The 17,688-nt window shown below is 46.4% G+C and overlaps 1 non-coding gene across 1 annotated transcript; it reads right to left on the bottom strand.

Annotated features, from left to right (window-relative positions):
- Window positions 1–6,887: 6,887 nt before the first annotated feature.
- Window positions 6,888–7,001, bottom strand: trnal-uaa (transfer RNA leucine (anticodon UAA)). The gene is made up of 2 exons: window positions 6,964–7,001; window positions 6,888–6,922 (listed from the first exon to the last, which is right to left on the bottom strand). It is a non-coding gene; the product is annotated as a tRNA-Leu (tRNA).
- Window positions 7,002–17,688: the final 10,687 nt, after the last annotated feature.

The raw sequence follows: 17,688 nt of genomic DNA, 5'->3' as shown, positions 1-17,688 counted from the left end.
ATGTTTTTATCCAAACAGGCGATGACCTGACGGGAGTGGTTCTGCCTGTTCCCATTGGAGTATCTGGAGAGGCGGGGCCATGGGCCGTCCCTGCTTTCAGAGAAGAGTGGAGTTAAGCAGAGAGTGCTGAATTGGAAGTCGAGTTTCCCGTAACTGACGCCAAAGACTTTAAAGACAAGTTGCTCTCGTTTCTGCGGAGTGAGGCGAAGAAGCTGTCTGATGTGAATGGTCTAATGATTCATTCAGCAGTTGATTTAAATTCTGAACTCGGTTTGGCTTTACATCTCTGGTTGATAAATGCAGAGGGATTTCCTCGGAAAGCCAGTTTTGTAGGCTTGGAACGTTCGGTGGCATCAAGCCCACATCCGATGAAGATGAAGAATGTGAGGCTTGGGCTGAGCAGACTTCTCAGTTACTGGATGAATAATGTGAGAAAACTGAGTCTGGCAGAGAGCTTGATATAGCTGTTGATATAGCGAGTTTCCTAAAGGCAGAAAATTTATTGCCTCATCAGCGAGTTACCTGCAAGCTCTGGAAGATGCTATTGCCACTGCTGAAAGTCACACAAGTGTTGGTTTTGCAGGTCGTGGTGAAACATCTGACGACCGACGTAATAGGGATGATCTCGATTGGAGCTGCCATCAAGCACCAAATGCCGATTGTTGCGTACCTGTGGGTATCTGGTACTTGGCACGTGACTATTACGTGATTGAGGCTATACTGGAGATGAGGTAATGATCTTGTGATGGTGGAGTGACGTCATTTTCCCCTCCAGTGTGTGGTCATGTGATAGTTTTGTTCAACATGGTATAAAAGGAGAACCCCTCCCTGTGACGCAGGGCAGTCGGTGCTTGACTTCACTGGTGAGTCCACGTTGCTAAGTATTTCTATACATGACGCAGTGATGTACCGGGGCGATGGCTGCTACTGTGTAGGGTCCTTAGAACAGTGCCATGACCAGTGTTTTCTGTCGCAACTGACGGGAAAATAGTCAATTTAAGAGGGAGTGCGAAAAATGCTATTCCTGAAGGGATACTGTGGCCAAGCTCTGATGTATCTCTACAGATTGATAGTGCTTATGCTAGAGACATAATTGACACAGGTTCTGACGTTAAGTTGCTTTATTGATGCACTTACAACCGGTGTCCGACCCACTTTCCTTTGGCGCCAATGAGTGTCCTTGATATTCCGAGTACTGATGAGTACCCCTACGATGGTTACCTTCCGTTGCAGTTGGAACTTACGGAATCGGATGTTGGAGCAACTGAGACTATTGACACACCATCGTTGGTCTGCCCAGATTAGATAGAAATGGATGGAACATGCGAAGAGAGAAACCGAGAGAACTTTTTGTCATGGTCCGGTCCGTGAAATCCTCATCCCGGTTCACGCACCAGTCTAGCTCCTTACTCCAGGTTTTCTGGGCTTCCACAGTTTCTGTTGAGGCAGCTTATTGTTGTTTGGGCTGGCTTCATCGATTGCTTTAGGATTCAGTCTCTGGCTGCTGGATCGCTCCTATCCAAATCCCCCGTCCGTTTCCCTCCCCCTAGCCTTCCGGCCGGGAGCCTTGCCTCGCTACGCCTCTGCACACTAGTTTTGCCTTGCCTCCTCTGGGGCGTTGACTCGCCTCGCCTTGTCTAGCCTTTTCTGTGTCTGGAGCCTCGCCCTGTTTGCAACTGTCTGTTCCTGTCCACGACTTCTCTAGGTAGGTCCAGTCGTTTTGCGGCAACCTAGCGTTGGGAACTGCCTATCCGTGTCCATGCCTTCTCTAGGTAGGTCCGGCCGTTTTGCCGCTTCCTAACGTTAGGAACTGTCTCGTCGTGTTCAGCGTTTTGTGTAATGAGTCCCGGCTCTCCGTCCTGTACCCAAGGAGGAGTCCCAGCTCGGTTTTCCCTGTTCCTCTCTCTCCCTAGGCTCAGTGTTCTGCTTTCCTGTCCCTTCTTCGACCAAGTCAAGGCTCCGGGGTCTCGTCCAATCCCAGTCACGTCCTAGGTCCTTGTCCTGTCCAACCCACGGCTCTGTGTCCTCGTATTTTCGATGTCCTTCGCTCAGCCCAGTGCTGGGATTCCGTCGTCCTGTGCTGGGGTCCAATAGTCTCACGTCTAGTCCTGTGCCAACTCCGCGTCTTGTAACCTTGTCTTGTCTTCGCCGGTTTCTGGAGTCTCAGCCCGAGTGAAGACCCAAGGTCTGTGTCCTCGTCCAGTCTCTGACTGGGAGTCTAAGCCCAGGCTCCTTCTACCCAGTTTCATGTCCTGGTTCCGCTCTCCTTGTCAAGTCCTAGACCAGGCCCGGAATCCTTGTCTCGTCCGGGGCCTGTGTCATGTCCAACGTCCTTTTTTCCTCTTCCCTTGCTTCCTATTCATGCCTGGTCCTGTTCCTGGTTGTTCAGTGTCTGTGTAGTGGGGGTCTACTCCCCATGTCCCCCCATGACACTTTTTGAACATCTTGTCCATTCACCATGTGTTCAGTGCTGTTTTTGAGAAGGTGCAATTCCTGCTAAGTAGATTGATCAGCGGAAAGGCGGAACTGTGAGGTACATCCCGTCTAAACCTGTCATTTTACGTTCTGGGAGCAGCTAGAGCGACAGGAAACTTTACATTTGCTGAAAGTGGTCGAGGAATGGAAACAGGGATTAACTGATAAAATATTGGAACGTCTTTCCCACTGGCAGGTCTGAATTTGATTTTTTTTTTCCTGGAGTACTTGCCGCTCTATTAGAGCAAAAGAGGGCACCTATTTCCCAGAGAAGCCTCGCCGATTAGTTCCGGCAGGGGATCAAGATATTTATCAGCTGCAGCTGAAACTGAATGAAGCTATATTTAATAACGGAGCAGGAGCGCCTATACCGCCAGGTGACTGGAGTGATAGACACGGGGAGACACCGTCCAGTAGTCAGGCGGGAGACATGAGTGGTGGATACGGGAGACACTGTACATTAGTCAGCTGGGTGACACGGGTGATAGATACTGAAAGAGACCAAGGGGTGGTTGAAGGGGGAACCACTGACACTGCTGAATTGCCGAGAGTGGAGACCCAGAACCGTCATATGCTTCTCGCATGACAAAGCTTTCAACCCGGGAATAATTTTCTAAACCACCTCTGAACCGTCTTCAGTCACAGCACAACCTGTCTCAGACAAGGGGCTCCAAACTGCTCACATTACTCAAGGTAAGGCCACGTCAGTGCATTTAAAAATCTGAAAATCCCATTGTGCATCCCTAGAGTCCTTTTGCATCTCCGATTTTCCAATTTTCTATGCGTTGAAAAAATAGCCTTCCATTTTATTTCTTCTGCTCAAGTGCATGACCATATATTTCCTGACAGCATGTACTATCTGCCACTTCTTTACCCATTCTCTTAATCTGTCTCCGTCCTTTTGTAGGCTTTCTGCTTCCTCCAGATGTCCTGCTCCGCCATTTTGTCCACAAACCGGTCCGTAAGAGCATCAATTACCCAATCTATTAGTGATTGTCGAGGAAGGTACCTGGAAAGGGGATGAAGAGAAGGCAGTTTATTTTGTATACATGGACTTCACTAACGTCTTTGACTAGGTCCTGCATGGGAGGTTAGTTAGGAAGATTCATTTGCTAGGTACACATGGAGAGCTAGTAAATTGGATTAGACATTGGTTGATTAGAAGAAGCCAGAGAGTGGTAGTGGAGGATTGCTACTCTGAGTTGAAGCCTGTGACAAGTGGTGTGCCACAGTGATCAGTGCTGGGTCCATTGTTATTTGTTAACTATATCAATGATCTGAATGATAATGTGGCCAATTGGATAAGCAAATTTGCTGATGATACAAACTTTGGAGGTACAGTGGACAGTGAGGAAAGTTTTCAAAGCTTGCATAGGGATTTGAACAAGTTGGAGGAATGGTCTGACAAATGGCAGATGGAGTTCAATGCGGACAAGTGTGAGGAATTGCACTTTGGAGGGTCAAACCAAGGTAGAACGTGCAAGGTAAATGGTAGGACACTGATGAGTGCAGTAGAACAGAGGCATCTGGGAGTATAGGTACATAATTCCCAAAATGTGGCTACACAAGTAGATAATGTTATAACGGAAACGTTTGGCTTTTATAACTCAAAGTATTGAGTACAAGAGTTGGAATGTAATGGTGAGGTTTTATAAGACATTAGTGAGACCGAATTTTGAGCATTGTGTGCAGTTTTGGTCATGAAATTACAGGAAGGATATTAATAAGTTTGAAAGAGAGCAGAGAAGGTTTACAAGGATGTCGCCAGGACTTGCAAAACTTAGTTACAACGGAAGGTTGAATAGTTTAGGACTTTATTCCCTGCAGTGTAGGAGAATGAGGGGTGATTTGATAGAGGTGTTTAAAATTATGATGGGTATAGATAGAGTGAATGCAAGCAGACTTTTCCACTGAGACCATGGGAGAAAAAAAAAACTGAGGTCATGGGTTAAGGGCGAAGGGGGAAAGGTGTAAAAGGAACATGGTGGGGGGACTTCTTCACGCAGAGAGCGGTGGGAGTGTGGAATGAGCTGCTGGATGAAGTGGTGAATGCGGACTCACTTTGGACATTTAAGAAGATCTTGGGCAGGTATATGGAGGACAGGGGTTTAGAGGGATATGGCCCAGTTTCAGGTCAGTGAGACTAGACAGAAAAAATGGTTCGGCACAGCCAAGAAGGGCCAAAGGGCCTGTTTCTGTGCTGTAATGTTCTATTGTTCTATAGTTCTATCTGGTTGTCTCTGAGAGCGGTAACACCGAAACAAACTCCAGCGGGCTTCGTAGTCGCCCAGGATTATTACGTAAAATAACAACTAATATTGCTATTATCGTTATTCTTTGGCTTATCTTTGCACAGGTTGTTATGTTATACACGTTGAGTGTTTTGGCAGTTCTGTAAGTGCGGTGCTTCATGGATTTTACTGTGTTTATTGTGATGCCCGCGAGAAAGTGAATCTGATTGTACATGGTGATACGTTTACATAGAAAGGCTGTGATGCAAAATTTACTCTCTGCTTTGAACTATGAACCAATTGGGCCGTACGCTGTTTTCCATGCTGTGCCATTCAAAACAGCTGCATTGCAAAACAAGGAAGAGCGGCCTGTTAACCCACAAAAAGTGGACATAATCCGGTCCAGAATGATTAATCCGGTATTCCCAAATCCAGAAAGGTGTTAAACGCACGTTACTGAGCTGCACGGCAGATGTACGCATTACAAAGACGATGTAAAATGCCGTTTCAATATAGAGACCAACAACGTGTCTGAATGGCCCCGATGTCATTCTGTCCAACAACAGCCACGGTTGGAAAGGTGACGCAGACACTCTTCACCGAGGCCTCTTTCTCATCAAACTCCGCAGCCCGAATCCCTAGCAATGTATCTTGTTGTTCTGCTCTCGGTTGTGACTAAAACAAAATCTTCATCTCACTTGCCTCTTCCGCATATTCCCAAACAGACAACGATTTGATCGTTGCAGTAAAATTACAGTGATTGCATTATAAAAAAACAGTACGTAAAAAACAACGACTTATAAGGAAGTGGGGTTCGAACCCACGCCTCCAAAACACTCGTGTTTACTAGGAAGCGACTTTCTCCCCTTACGTCTGGCGCCTTAGACCCCTCGGCCACTCTGACAACCCCTGCAGTCCTGTCTCCGCATGCGAGATACACAGCTGTATTTCGGATTAGTCTGATTGACTGCTTCTTCGGAGGGTATACATACAAACACACACTATATCCTGGGATTTTAAATGAACATGGACGTGATGCATTTTCTCAGGTTGCCGAACATGTGCGGAATCAGAGCGTACAGAATCACAGCACTGGAATTGTGCTGCACCCCTTTCAGGCCATCCTCAGTAGAGAGGATGACGAGGATTCGGAGAGTGTGCAGAGGAACATCACCCAGATGCTACCTGAAATAGACTGCTTGTGCAATAACAAGAGTTTAGTAAAACTTCTTTTATTTTTCTCTGCAGCATCGGATGTGAGGGGGAATCTGATACACGTTTCTTTGATTTTCAGGCATAGATATTGGCAGAGTACGCAAAAGTTACTTCCATTCCAGTATTTACATGTCTCAAAACGATCCCCTCTTGGGGCATACACTTCAATTAAGAGCGTATCGTTTTAAAGAAGATATGCCAACACCATATCACTCTATGTCGGCAAGACCAAGGACTGATTGTTTTCTTCAGCAGAGGGAAAACCAGAAGTCCTTGGGCCAATTCTACTTGGAAGATCAGAGGCGGGGCGTGTCAGTAACTTTAAATTGCTGGTATAACTATTTCTTCTACTTTCTTTCAGGATTGCTGAGATTCAGCATGACATCAAAAACCTTGATGAACTTATATAGGTGTGTCCGAGAGAGTATATTGTCTGGCTGCATCAAGACGTGGTATGGAAACACTGTACCTTTGAAGGAAAATCATAAAATCAGAGGCCATGCAATTGTTTCGCTGCTGCCATCAGGTAGACGGTACAAGAGCCTTAGGACTCGCACGGACACGCTCAAGAACAGTTACTACCCATCAACAATCAGACTATTGATCAAAAGGGGATAATGTACACTCACGTGCCCATTCATTGAATATTCCGACAATCCATCATTTCACTTTAAACGTTATTCAATATTGAATAGCTGAGCATGCCAGGAGAAGCGCAGCAGACAACAGCATTGGTGGAAAAGTGTAAAGTGTCGACGTTTCAGGCCAAGATCCTTCACCGTGAAATTGTTTCTGAATAAACCACTTATCAGAATTCTGTGTAGGGTTATCTTCTCTAATGCGATGAACAGCCTCAAAAACAAATCAAACTTATCTACCAACCGTTTTTTTCTAATCCAACTCAAAAACCCAGGTTCTTGTTTGCAGAAATAATATCATCTCGATTCAATACTTAAAGACAAATTATGTCAGGAGTGAAATTCGAATCCACGACCCCAGATGGAGACCAGAACCCTCCCGTTTGTCGGAAGAAGTTTCATTCCTTAAGTCTGGCGCCTTAGACCACTCGGCCATCCTGACAAATTTTGAGTTGTGTTTGAGAAGGGAATGAATGCCTGATTTGTAAGCAAAGTTATGTACACACAAACACGTCTACCGTCCTGCCAATCTGAATTGAAAGCGAGGGTGTTGCAGTTTTCTCAGCTTCGGCAACTTCTGTGGAAATTGAAGCTGTACAAAAATTACAATTCGAAGACTCGTGAGACGCGTCTCAGCAAGAATGCGTGAAGGACTTTTGTTCAGATGAATGTTAACGCTTGGAAGTCTCATTGTTTTCACATTTAGGGAAGCGGAGAAATAAATGTTTATAGACAGGACTGAATCTGAATACATTGGGTGGGAGGTTCAATTTTACCGGGCAACTCTGCTTTACAGATGGATTTTGGTAAATAGACTATAAGGCCCAATAATCTGATGATTTTGGAAGAAAGCGAAAATGTGACAAGGTTCACAAGAACATAAAATATTTTGCAGATCGGTTTGCTTCATCATTCCATCATGGATGAGCTATTACAGTCAGAATGTTGTTCAGGCTTGGGGGACTTTCGGGTTGGGCGTGGAGTGAATAGGTGCGTGTTAGTGCGGCTCCCGATTTTTATTCAAAAACTGCCTGTTTATCTTTGTCGTATGATCGAGATAACTGAGCATTGTGAACAACCCGGGATGTTGCTGGACACAGACATGGCAAACAAAATGCACCCTCGAGGTAAAACAGGAAAAATAGCGAAGCCCTGAGCAAGGAAGCTGATGCTAATGTCACAGATGCACGCTGTTGGACCTGCTCTACCCGATGACTTGGAGAGGCTTCGCTTAGTTATCTTCAGCCTATATATATTAAAAGTAGAATAAGTGTTGGTATAAATTCTAAGGAGGGAAGCCGCACTTGATCGAAGTTTTGGTTGTATGGGGAAAGCTTTGGAAGGTTTTTGTTTGTAATGACTGCGATCATCCTCAGTTGGAGAGGTAGATCTAGGTTTCGGGGGTTAATTGTTTTTGCGTGTTTGTGTAAAAGGGTGGGAGAGTTTTTTGGGAATTACCATGGCAATTTGTTCTTTTGTGTGTTACGGATTAGCCAGATTTTCTTTTCATTGTGCGTTATTGTGTGCAGTTGTGCCCTCGCATTGTTTTGGATTGTGGGCCCTATGTGTCTTTTGATATAGTTAACATGAGGGCTGCAGATGGAGGCCACCCTGTGAGGTTTATTTCTTTGAATGTAAAGATGATCATACAGGTTTTATTAAAAATCGCCATTCTTTTTTTAAATATCCATCGACCGGCTGATGTGGTTTATTCAGCCAGTGATTCTCCAAGTCCTGAGGTCTTTTTCTCCTTGGATGCGGATAAGGTGTTTGATAGAGTGGAGTGGGTATACTTGTTTAATATTTTTGTGAAATTTGGATTCGGCAGAATATTTGTAGCCTGGATTAAGCTATTATATAACTCGCCTTTAGCGAGTGTGGAGCCGAATTGTTTTCCAACTGACTATTTCCCATTAACACGTGGCACTAGCCAAGGCTGCTCATTGCCCCCTCTTCTTTTTGCAATTGCAATTGAGCCTCTTTCTATTGCACTTAAGTCAACTACATTATGTCAAGTTGGTAGGAGAGTGAACATGGAACACCGTGTATCCCTGTATGCTGATGACCTCTTACTTTATGTTAGCGACTCAGTAGGTAGCAGTCCTGCTATTGTGTCATTATTAGGTCAATTTGGAGCCTTCTCTGGCTATAAACTGAACCTTCAAAAAAGAAAATGATCTTCTATTAATAACTTGGCTCTACAGATCCGACAGGAATCTAAAGATGGTTTTGTATATCTGGGAATACACGTTACTCGCTCTTTTACATTTCCATTTGAAGCTAACTACGGGCCTCAGGTTAGCCAAATGAAGGCTGATTTTGAGACATGGCGCAGTTTACCCCTTACTAGAGTTGGGAGATTTCAATCAGTAAAAATGTCTATACTTGCCAGATTTCTTTACTTGTTCCAGAGCTTGCCAGTTCTCTTATCTATGTTATTTTTCAAATCAGTCGACCAAGTTTTAAGCTCCTTTATTTGGGAAAATAAGGTCCCAAGTGTTAATAAGCACATTCGTCAAAGAAGTTGAGGCGTAGATAGAATGGGCCTTCCTAGCTTTTTCCATTATTACTGGGCATCGAACATTCAAAAGGTTGTAGTGCTGAAATAACGACACGCAGTCGGCGTGTTGCAGTTGCAAAAAAGATTTATTCAAATTTCGCGGCCTCGCTTTAAAGTCTTCTTGTTCCCGTCCTCCCCGGGCGGGAATGCTGGAAGGGGCACATGTTCACAGTCCCGCACCGCTCACGGACATTTCCCCTTGCTGGTGAAGAAAGACTGGCGCCCTATTTGAGACCGGCTTCAATGCCGGCGCGCGCCACTTTGTGGGCCAGTTCGAGCGCGCTGGGAACTGAGTCGCCACCTAACTCCACAAAACACTCCCCCCAATGCCCTCAGTCCGGGCCGGTCCCTGTGCTGGCACTGCGCTGCGGTGCCTGAAACCCGACCAGCTGCGCCAATTCCAAATGGGTCGGTTTTAGTCAGTCCACTGTGAAAACTTCCTCTCTCCCCACAGTGTCCAGCACGAATATGGACCCATTGTTTCTGATCACCGTAACGGCCCATCGCAGGAGCGTTGTAGCGGTGCCCAGTGTCCGCTCCGTCGTACAAAAGCAAACTTACAGTTCTGAAGGTCTACGGGTACGCGGGTCGGGTTCTGCACATGTTGTGAAATGGGTATGGGGCCAAGTTACCAAGCATCTCACGTTGTCTGTCCAGGACTGCTGTGGGTTCTTCCTCTTGCCCCCTTGGGGCTAGTATGAACTGTCTTGGGACGACCTGGAGTGCGCCATCAGCAACTCGGCCGACGAGGTGTGCATATCCTCTCTGGGCGCCGTGCGGATTCCGAGCAGGACCCAGGGAAGCTCGTCCACCCAGTTAGGCCCCTTTGAAACGGGCCATGAGAGCCGACTTCAGGTGACGGTAGAAACGCTCCACTAGTCAATTCGACTGTGGGTGGTAGACAGTTGTGTGGTGCAGCTGAGTCCCCAAAAGGCTGGCAATAGCTGACCACAGGCTGGAGGTCAACTGGGCGCCTCTGTCGGAGGTACAGCAAAGCGAGATACCCAGGTTGCAATCAGTGCTCGGGCGACACTGGCTGTGGGCCCACGATATCCACATGAATGTGGTCGAAACGCCGGTGGAACTGCTGCGGCAGGGCTTTGGTGTGCCGCTGAACCTTGTCTAGTCGGCAGTACTTGCACGTATTGGTGAATTCTTGCGGAGTCCGTGCCAAACGAAACTGTTGGAGACCATCCGTACGGTTGACCTGATGGAGGGGTACACTAAGTTGTGAATGGATTGCAAAACGCGCCGCCGCCAGGCTGCCGGGACAATGGGGCGGGGTTCGCCGGTGGATCTGTCACAGAGTAGGGGCCTGCTCACCTGGGCCTACGGGGAGGCTCTGGAGCTGCAAACCGGAAACTGCAGTTCTGTAACTATGGATCTCCTGATCAGCCTGCTGCGCCTCCGCCAGCGCTTCATAGACTACCCCATGGGGCAGGGCTTGGATGTTAGGTCTGGAGGGTGTCCGCCACGGCATTGTCCTTTCCCGAGACGGCATGTCTCGGCATGTCTCCACATTGACATCCGTCGTGTATTCAGAGATGTTGGTCTGATGTCGCTGCTGGCGGGACGACCAGCGGTCGGACGCATTCGTGAACGCAAAGGTAAGCGTTTTGTAGTCCGTGAACGCGGTGAAGGGCCTACCTTCTAAGAGGTACCTGAAATGCCGGATTGCAGCGACCCTGGATGAGTTGTTCCAGCACTCCACCGTCTGCCGTGTTGGATGCGTCCACTGTGAGCGGTAGGGACGTCCGTTCTGGGGTGCATTAGCATCGTGGCGTTTGCCAAGGCTTCTTTGGTTTTAACGTAAGCGGCGGTCTTCTCGTCCCATGTAATGTCCATGCCCTTACCCGAAATCAGGGCGAACAGGGGGCGCTTGATTCGGGCTGCTGAGGGGAGGAAGTGGTGGTAGAAATTCACCATACCCTCGAATTCCTGAAGGCCTTTGATTGTGTTGGGTCGGGGAAAATGGCGGACCGCGTGGGACAGATGCTCCTGCCGTCTGCTGCTAGCTATGAGGATGTCGTCCAAATAGATGAAAGCGTAGTCCAGGTCTCGTCCCACCGCGTTCATTAACCACTGGGACGTCTGTGCGGCATTCTTCAGGCCGAACGGCATGCAGAGGGACTCGAAAGGCCGAACGTGGGTGATGAGTGCCGCTTTGGGGAGGTCGTCCGGATGCATCGGGATTTGATGGTATCCCCGGACGAGGTCTACCTTGAAGATGATCCGTGCGCCGTGCAGGTTTGCTGCAAATTCCTGAATATGCGGCATACTGTAGCGGTCCGGTGTTGTAGCCTTGTTTTGCTTGCCGTAGCCGCCGCATGGTCTCCAGCACCCTGTTGCTTTGGGTACCATGTGCAGGGGGAAGGCCCATGGGCTGTCGGACCGATGTACGATCCCCAATTCTCCATCCTCTTGAACTCCTACTTCGCCAGTCGGAGCTTGTCCGGGGTAAGCCTTCGAGCACGGGGGTGGAGGGGAGGTCCCCGGGTCATATTGTGGTGCTGTCCTTCGTGTCTGGGCATGGCTGCCGTGAACTGCGGTGCCATAACCGATGGGAAATCCGCCAGGACTCTGCTGAAGTCGTTGTCGGACAGCGTGATGGAGTTCAGGTGTGGGGCCGGCAACTGGGCTTTTCCCAGGGAGAACGTTTGAAAGTCTCTTCCCTTGCAGGTCGACCATTAGGCTGTGAACTCGCAGAAAATCTGCCCCCAGGAGCGGTCGGGCTACGGCGGCCAGTGTGAAGTTCCACGTGAACCGGCTGGAGCCGAACTGTAGCCTCACGGTACGGGTGCCGTAGGTCCTTATTGTGCTGCCGTTCTCGGCCATCAGGGTGGGACCCGGAGATCTGTTGCGGGTGTCGGAACTCGTCGGAGGTAAGATGCTGATCTCGGCTCCGGTGTCAACCAAAAAGCGGCATCTCGACTGCTTGTCCCAGACATCTTGCCGAATGTGGAATTGGGCTTCTGCTTTCTGGAACCATAGGCGAGGTCGCAGTGTCCAACGATACCACATGAACAAATGCGGGGTCTTTCATCCCCGGTCCAAATATCGTTTGGGCCGTCGGGGTCACCAATTCTAGCGGTGTGCTACACGCAGTGCTGAAATAACGACACGTAGTTGAAAAAGAGGTTTATTCAAGCTTCGCGACTTCGCTTTAAACCATTGCTGTTCCTGCCCTCCCCGGGTGGGAATGCTGTTGGGAGCGCATATTCACAGTCCTGTCCCGCCTGGCGCTCTTTTTGGTGCCGCCCTCAATGCTGGCGCTGGCCTCTTTGTGAGCCGGTTCGAGTGCGCTGGGAAGTGGGCCGCCAAATTATAAACAATAATAAGTAATACAGCGTTTTTAATATTTAAGGGACACAAACTATTGCTGAATGTTGTAATGAATAATAAAAAAATGTCAGAGATTTTTCTTCAGCGCATTGTAACTGATGCGCAGGAGGACGCTGTCAAACAAACTCAGTTTGTGGCGTTTTCCTTTGTGTATAGAAACCCGTTAAATCAATCACAACACACAAGGACAGAGAATACATTGAAAAACCATGGAAAATGATGGGGTATTACTTGAGCAACAACCACTCAGATCCGCCGTTGAACTCTAACACGCAGAGTATTAGAGTGCGGGGTCTTTGGCCCAAAAAACTCTACTGAACTCTTAATCTACTCCAAGATCAACCCAACAATTCCCTCCGTTGGCCTTTGATTCCAGCGCCTCTGTAAGAGTCTCTGTGATGTTCCTAATGTGCCAGACTCCGACAGCACTCCTGGCCCCGCCATTTCTGCTGCCTTCTCCCCGAAACCTCTGATGCCGGGACTGTTCAACAGGCTATCCAGTTCCCCTTTATGTCCTCCGCTTCCGCCTGTGGCAAAGAATACCATAGATTCACCACCGTCTGGCTAAACACCCTCCTCCTCTTCTCCGCTCTGAACGGACGTCCCTATTTCGGGAGTCCCTTATAATGGGGGACCAGAACTGAACTCAATTTGCAGTGTTCTCTTCAACGAATTTATAGTTCTTGCAGTTATATCTTCGAACTCAGTCCCCGAAATAATGCAGTACAGCACATCATACCCCTTCGGAACAAAACTATTCACTTGCGCGGTATCTGTAAATTATGCTCGTTATCACCAAGGAGGTATTCTCTTCCTCATTGCTGAAAATCCGGCCAATAACCCCACAGTCTTTCTTCAATGTCGGCCAACAAAGGCTGTGTCTTCGGTCTTTTCCGGAGTGACCTTCAACTTCCATTTCACAGCTCAGATCCACTTCTTATTAATGTCCTTTTGTAGAGAACCCATGTTCTCTACAAAAAGCACGATCGACCTTACAGTCACCTCTAAACGTATGCATCTAAATAAGGAACCGACAAATCTTCCCCTTTATCATGCATCGTTTATATGAGCAGAACTGTCTTTACAGAACAGGCACAAAACTGACCACACAGGTATTATCAGTGCTTTCCCCGACCTGCCATCGTCCACATAGATACGGTTATTGCTTGTCCAGTTCACTCAATACTGCAATGTTACAATCACAGCTCTTTCGGTCCCACGATTGAACACATAAAGAGACTCTCACTGCTTATTCAGAACCATCTCTCAGAATATTGGTAATATCATTGTCTCATTGTTTGTCCAGGCTCACGATGGACACCGCGAAAACAAGATACGACCATAAAGCAATAAAAAAAACATATCAATATCTCGCTTCACAAAATACTCTCAGCAGAATCAGACTGTTAGTGATAATGCCCAGTAGTCACAGACCACACTGTTACTGAACATCGGAAGAAATTGTTTATGTCTCTATTTGTCAATGCCCGCTCCCCTGCAACAATTAACATACTGATAATGCACAAATTACAAGCTACAAAATCAATGCTCCAAGTGTGCAATCACTACTTATTTTTATAACTGTCTGCACTGCGGGAGATGACAGATGTATCTTGGTCAGAATTTGCGTGCATGCTCTCGTTATGGACTGGAACTTTCCGGCTATACAGCTGAGAGCGGAGAGATGTGCGGCCAATATGACAAAGAGTGATCGAAATAGCAGTGAAACTTAAAGGTATTAAACCACAGAATATGTTCTTATTTTCTTACTAAAATTAAGAGTGACCCGGCGGTTAAAGGGAAATATTCACTCCATTATTTTTATCACCACATTGGGCATATTATATATATCGAAGCACCAGCATATTTCCATTTGCGTATATCGAAATGAAATTCGATACAAGTTTATTTTCAGGTCCTATTACAGTTTTTTATTTAGTCAGTCCGTACGAAAATAAATCTGTACATTGTTCATTAGAGGTGGTGCAGTGCATTCGCGGATAAAGAACCTCAATGACAAAAACAGGTGCAGCTTGTTCAGTAGGTTCACATAATGGAAACCACGGGAGACATAAAATTGCCGAGCCTTCTTGACTTACACCTTTACACAACAGATAATATATTCTCTGATGTATCGCAGCCGGATTAAAATAGTAAATATAGTTGTTCAAATACTGTGTACGCGTAAATATATGTTTAACATATTTAACTATTGAAGAAAAATATGCTGAATGCTGCGAATAAACGTGCGTGTATATTTGCTGTTTCAATCCGCCTGTGTAACAATAACAAGGGAGAATTATTGCACATCACTAATCAGATTAATTACTGTCAAGATGAGATGCAGTTAACCCACTATATTTCGGCGCTTGTAGAATTACGGAAAACACGCAGTCATATAATTGAGTACAATGAGAAAAGAGTTTATTTTTCAAAAGAGATTTTGAAAACATTTGTAAGTATTTCGAGAAATAGATAAAACATTGCAAGGAACGGGTTAAGAGGTCTTTACAGATGGGCAGTAATGTGAAACACAGCCGGATTGATGTGCACAGATATCCACTAAGCACACTCACGGACATCTGTCTGAGTCCCTGGGGAGGCAATACCGGGATTTGGATTGGACTATGGCAGTTATGAATCAGATACATTGACTGTAATGCAGGATCACTGCATATCCCATGCACCGGCTTTGATGCTGATGTATCGTGATCCCAATGTCAGTAGATTCCAGTTTGTCAGAATGAGGCTGGTCTCGTGTTTCGAATACAAGTCGTTATATTACATATTGGAAATCATATTAAATGAGCAGCAATGGATACAAAGTTTCATAAAAGATCGGACGATGAAGTTAGGTGTTTAAACAATGCAATAATGTAAGCTCGACTGTGACAAATTGTTCAATTCAACTACAGGTTCATCGCAGATTAATGTTTCCAATACTGAAAGGCAAGAGATTCGCAGATGCTACATACCAGGGGCAACACACACACACACACACACACACACACACACACACACACACACACACACACACACACAATACTGGAGGAACGCAGCAGGCCAGGCAACATCTATGGAAGTCAGTAATGAGTTGACGTTTCAGTCCAATGCACCGTATTAGGACTGGAATGGAAGCGCGTAGAGGACAGAATAAAGATGTGGGGAAAGGCGATACCAGTGGTAGGTGCATCTATGTAGAGGAGGTATCCTTCTTGCCATCCCTTTTCCTTTTCCATCTGTCACTTGCCAGCTTCCGGACACATATTTTCATTTGTAAGTTTAAGTGATGTCTTCTCACAGACAGTTCTCTAACTTATCGTTTCAAATTTAATTCTATGCACTTCTGCAGATCAATGGAAACGAAAGCAGAAGTTGCGGAAATATGTGCCAAGTATATGTTTTAGCGAGAGGTAACGGTGCCAAATTATGAATGCAGAAATATTGTTACTGAATCTCTGATTGTTCAATGGAGTTTAGAACTCATTACTGCACAGCTGAACATGTCTGCTGTTTCGTATTATCTTTTAAATCTTTTTGATTATATCCCGTCTCTTTCTAAACAGGCATTAAAAAACTTAAAACAACTTTTTTTTAACAGATTGCGATGTATGTTTGCGTCTGCTTCGTTGTTTCTACCCGGTTGTGTAGAAAAACAAGAAAAGCTTATTGCACAGATCCCAAGATTCTTTGTTAAGGAAAGGGAATTTATTTGGCAGGGACACAGATTTATATCTGTTCCTGTAGGTGGAAATCCACGTTTCTATGAGCCAATAGTATTTAATGGAGCTTGTAGTTGATGATATTTAGCTTAATAAACGCTTACGATGTTTGTTGGACCAGCAGGAGATCATGTACATTCACGCCGATAGTGACAGTAGTTGTATTTAACGCAGACAGACCACCCGAAATTTTTGCAGAGTTGGTTGAACAATACTTCCACGCAGATAAGTTTACCGTCTGGCCCAAATCCCTCGGAATCCCACTGAAGGACCAGACTTTTCGTATTCTCATTTACCTCAGATAGTAATCACTATTATTTTGCAGGTTCCAGTGTTTCTGATGTCACCCCAAAATCTGACTGACCTTGGCTTGGCTGAACGATATTAGTACTCAGAACTCGTTGAGAATTTATTGATATCCATGTCTCACATTTAGAGAATTTGCCTTCGTACCACCCCCACCCCCCGCGTCACGACTGGGAAAAGGTTCTTCATAAAGTCACCTACCACACCACGGACATCTCGTCCTCCGTAACTCCATCTGTCTCCAGCAGGATCTCCCGATGCGTCAGATCCCTTATCCCGCCTCCACCGCCTTCTCCGCTATCTACAGGTATCGCTTTATACATCAATCCCTTGTCCACTATCGCTTCCTACTGACCGCCATCCTGGCACTTATCCCTGCAATCATTACAGGTGCAACACCATCATCTGCACCTGCTCCCTCACCTACCACCATTCACGGAAATCTGTCATTCCAGGTCAGACGTTTATACTGGATTCTGCCAGTATGATAGCCCCAACATTGGTGAGGCCCAATGTAGATGGGGTTTTGCACTGTGGAGCACCATCGTTTGCAGTCATCCTCTACAATCCCTGGCCTTTGCATTAGCGAATGGACGTGTAAACAATTCTCATTATTTCTATCCAAATGGATATGCGGCCGGTCTATAAGCATGGGATCCAGTGATTCCCAGGCTGGTTGGCAAATTGAGCTTCAGACTGCCTTGCAACAGGAGGCACAGATTCACGGTGGAGACTTGCTCTGTGACTCGCCTCTTAAAATATCCAGCTTTCTCTCCACGTAGTGTACGTAGGAAGAGTAATGATGGAACATTGCCCGCTGAACGGGGAAATCGGTCTTCAGCAATTCGAAGGATTATTAATACCATCCAGAAAAATCCACTTTATCATATTTCATTCGGCACTGTGTGTGCCGCGTGCGGTGATCGTCCAAGGTTGCATTTCCAGTGTCTGGAGCCATGACCACTATTGCAGGAAATCCTCACCACTTCAGCGATCCCGTGCGAGACAAATACCTGCTTTGCCAAGAAATATATCTCCGTACGGCACTGTTCTTCAGTCTCCCTCTTTCCATTCGCTGCTTGAAAGGCTGTAGTCGGACAGAAGAGAAGCGATTCGGTTCCATCTGAGGAGCAATTGGAGACACATAATAAATAATGCCTTGGTAACAACGCTTATATCGAAGAAGTAAACAAAACCAA

This window comes from Hypanus sabinus, unplaced genomic scaffold, assembly GCF_030144855.1.
Source record: "Hypanus sabinus isolate sHypSab1 unplaced genomic scaffold, sHypSab1.hap1 scaffold_684, whole genome shotgun sequence".
NCBI classification, from domain to species: domain Eukaryota; kingdom Metazoa; phylum Chordata; class Chondrichthyes; order Myliobatiformes; family Dasyatidae; genus Hypanus; species Hypanus sabinus.
The sequence above is the reverse complement of the archived record's forward strand: the minus strand, read 5'-3'. Positions and strand labels throughout refer to the sequence as shown.